This window comes from Sciurus carolinensis, chromosome 16, assembly GCF_902686445.1.
Source record: "Sciurus carolinensis chromosome 16, mSciCar1.2, whole genome shotgun sequence".
In the NCBI taxonomy this organism is placed as follows: Eukaryota; Metazoa; Chordata; class Mammalia; order Rodentia; family Sciuridae; genus Sciurus; species Sciurus carolinensis.
The window spans coordinates 15,804,869-15,808,405 of NC_062228.1; the positions used below are offsets into that span (position 1 = coordinate 15,804,869).

The 3,537-nt window shown below is 43.9% G+C and overlaps 1 pseudogene; it reads right to left on the reverse strand.

The window, feature by feature from the left end:
• Positions 1 to 483: 483 nt before the first annotated feature.
• Positions 484 to 1,036, reverse strand: LOC124967046 (ADP-ribosylation factor-like protein 2-binding protein; annotated as a pseudogene).
• Between the last annotated feature and the right edge of the window lie 2,501 nt (positions 1,037 to 3,537).

A 3,537-nucleotide genomic window follows, 5' to 3' on the forward strand; every position in this document is an offset into this window, starting at 1 on the left:
TAAGACTGGGAGTTGATTTTAACACACAGTTTTTAGGTAAAGGACATCTCTCTTGGTTGATCCCTACAGCCAACACAAGCTGTGATCAGAGGAGATACAGAAATCTTAGGACAGGCAGCTGGCTCCAGTAACTCCCTAGATAAATACTCCCAAACAAAAACCCCATTGAGGGTGAAGGACTGAAACTCTGATCTGTGTAAAAAAGAGTGGTGAGTGTACAAAGGACTTACGCAAAGCCTGCTGGGAAGAAGAGGCCTCATGGCGGTGGTTATACACACCAACGTGTACTGGGGAAGGGACCCCGGGTGGAATGGCTGACATGGCTTGATCCAGAGGGGTCTGAGTCAAGCACCTGAGAGGTGACTAGACGGTGGTTGGGGGGACACTAATACAAGATGACCTTTCAGGAGAAATGGGTCCAGAAAAGTCATAGGGCTGCAGAACAGAATCTTTTCAAGATGTGCTCTTTTTGGTCATCATTAGCTAAAGTCTCTCGGACTCTATTGGACTGGGGACATCCAGAATGATCCCATTCATTGCCTGGAGTTGGAACTCGTGCTGCAGATTGTTCTGGGAAGTTGCCAGAACATAGATGATTTAGACAACCAAGTCATCACTAAACCACTGCTTAACTCCAGCCTTCCTTTTCTGCTCTGTAGTCCAGAAACATTTCTTGAAAAGCCAGAAAATTTGCAAATGTGAGTAGCATGTCGAATATGTCACCAGCCGCTTCATCTTTACAGTGCTATAATGGAGTTGTGAAAGGAACCATGTTAAATCCAAGGATCCACTCCAGCAGCTGTTCTTCAGTAGATTTTTCCACCAGAGAAATACGTTCATTAAAAATGGGTGTGTAGACGAGTTTATTCTCTTCTGTGTCTTCAATCTCCTGATAGTACTTATTCATGAAATTTCTCTGCAATAAGTGGAACTTGTCATCCATGACGATGTCCTCTAAATATCCAACCACAGCATGAAATTCTGCATCAGATGCCGAGAAGGATGGCGTGAAGCTCCCTTCCTCTCGTGTGGCCATTGCCAGTGTGCACCATCCAACGGCAGCCCAGGCCCAGCCTGTGTCCTCCTCCACAGAGACCCCACCTGCATCAAGGGCACCACGGCTGGCAAGCTGGGAGGAGGCCTAGCTGCCCAGCCAGCTCAGCGCCTCCACACCAGCCTGGTCTCCTCGCCCAGCCAGACATTCGGCTGCCTTAGGTCCAAGTGTCAACACAGACGTATTGGCAGTCCTATTTGACAGAAGAGGAAATGGAGACACCGAGAGGTTAAATACTTGGCCCAGGGCTCCCGACTAGGAAGAGGTTTAGTGAGATTCAGATTCAGACCTGACTCCAAAGCCTGAGCTCCCAAATGTGGCTCTACCACTCTGCTTTCCATAGAGCTCTAATCTAGGCCTGCCCTGGACAAGAGGGGGAAGTAATTAACTTGTGCCTTCCAACTTTCCATCACCCTATATAGTTCATTCGCCCAGGGCCCTCATATGGTCTGCTTGTCCTCTTAACAAAACATGCCTCTGGGAAAGAGTTTAAGAGCCTGACATCTGGGATGCGGGTAGAGCACTTGCTAGCATACATGAAGCCCTGGGTTTAATCCCCAGCACTGAAAAGAAAAAAAAAAAAGTCTGATATCAGACACTTACGTACTCCTTCAAGGAGTTCTATTCCACTTTGGGTAAAAGACTATCAAGAATTTCTGCCATTGGTAGCAAGGGGATGTCTAGGGGAAAACGAAAACTCAGTTCAACTCCCTCCTGAACCACATCATGAGCTTCCCTCACCTATCGAGGTGGCAGTCCAGTCTAGTCTTCAGTCTATTAGCAGGGGGTGGGTGGGGCCAGGCCCAGTAAGCAGCAGCTCATGTGATGTAGCTGCCACAAGAATGCCACCCCCTCACAAATTCCACCAGCCAGAGTCATGCCTAGGGATTAAGCATTCTCCTGTCTTTTGAATTTCTGGGTAATTTAATGTTTTTATAGGTAAAACATTCACATGCTTCAAAAACTACATGCAGCGGCTAGGGTTGGGGCTCACTGGTAGAGGGCTTGCCTGGCACGTGTGAGGCCCTGGGTTTGATACTCAGCACGGCATATAAATAAATAAAATGAAAGATCCATTGACAACTAAAAAAAATTACATACATCTCACACACACACAGAGAAAATTATCACTGGTCACAGTGGTTCACGCCTATACAATTCCAGCAACTTGGAAGGCTGAGGCAGGAGGATCACAAGTTATAGGTGAACCTTAGCAACTCAGTGAGTCTCTAAACAACTTAGCAAGACCCAGTCTCAAAATAAAAATAAAAAAGGGCTAGGGATGTGACTCGGTAGTAAAGCACTTGTGGGTTAAATTCCCAGTAACAAAACAAAAGAAAGAAAAGAAAAATATCTTCTACCAAGTTCTTCTACCTAGTTCCTCCCTTACCCCCGGGCTCTGTTATTAATTTCTGTGTATCTTTTCAGTTTCTTCATACATATAAAAATATATACAAGCACACACACATGCATGACCACCCATTTTTTTAAAAAATATTTTTTAGTTGTAGATGATCACAATACTTTTATTTAATTTTATGTGGTGCTGAGGATCGAAACCAGTGCCTCACACATGCCAGGCAAGTGTTCTACCACTGAGCTACAACCCCAGCCTAACCACCCTTCTTTTTATAAAAAATTGCAGACTCTATAAAAGTAATCATGCTAGAGTAAGATCGTTAGTGAAAAGGAGTCTATAGGTATTTTCTTCCTGGGGGCACCAAGTAGGCCCTTTTCCTCTGTTTTTGCATTTTTAAAAAAGTCCAACTTCATGAAATACAACTACAGTCAAATTCACCCTTTTTAGTGAATGGTTTGGTGAGTTTAGACAAATGCATACAGTTGTGTAGTCACTACCGTAATTGAGATGCAGAACAGTTCACCTTCCCCCAGTTTTCTCAGGTCCATTTGATCATCCTCTACTGCCAACCACAGCCCTAACCTCTGATGCGTTATTCTCTGTACTTATAGCTTTGCCTTTTCCCTGATTTCATAAGATCAAATTATACAAAATGAAATTTTTTTGTTCTGACCCTTTTTTTCACTTAGCATAACGCATTTGAGTTTCATTCCTGTTGTTATGTATGTTGTGTTTATCAATAGTCTGTTCCTTATCACCGATGAGTTATATTCCATTAAATGGATGTTCCACAGCTTGCTTTTCATGTATAATTTGAAGTTTGGGGCTATAAGAAATCACATAAAGGTTTTTGTGCAGAAACATTCATTTCTTCTGGGTGAATACATAGGAGTGGAATTGCTCTGTAGTTGGTTGGTTGTTTGTTTGGTATATTTATTTATGGTACTAGGGATTGAATCCAGGGTACTTTACCACTGAGCCACATTCCCAGCTTTTTAAATTTTAAATTTTGAGACAGGGTTTCCCTAAGTTACCCAGCCTGGCCTTGAACTTGTGATCCTCCTGCCTCAGCCTCCCAGGTGGCTAGGATGACAGGTGTGCACCACTGCACCCTGCTTTTATC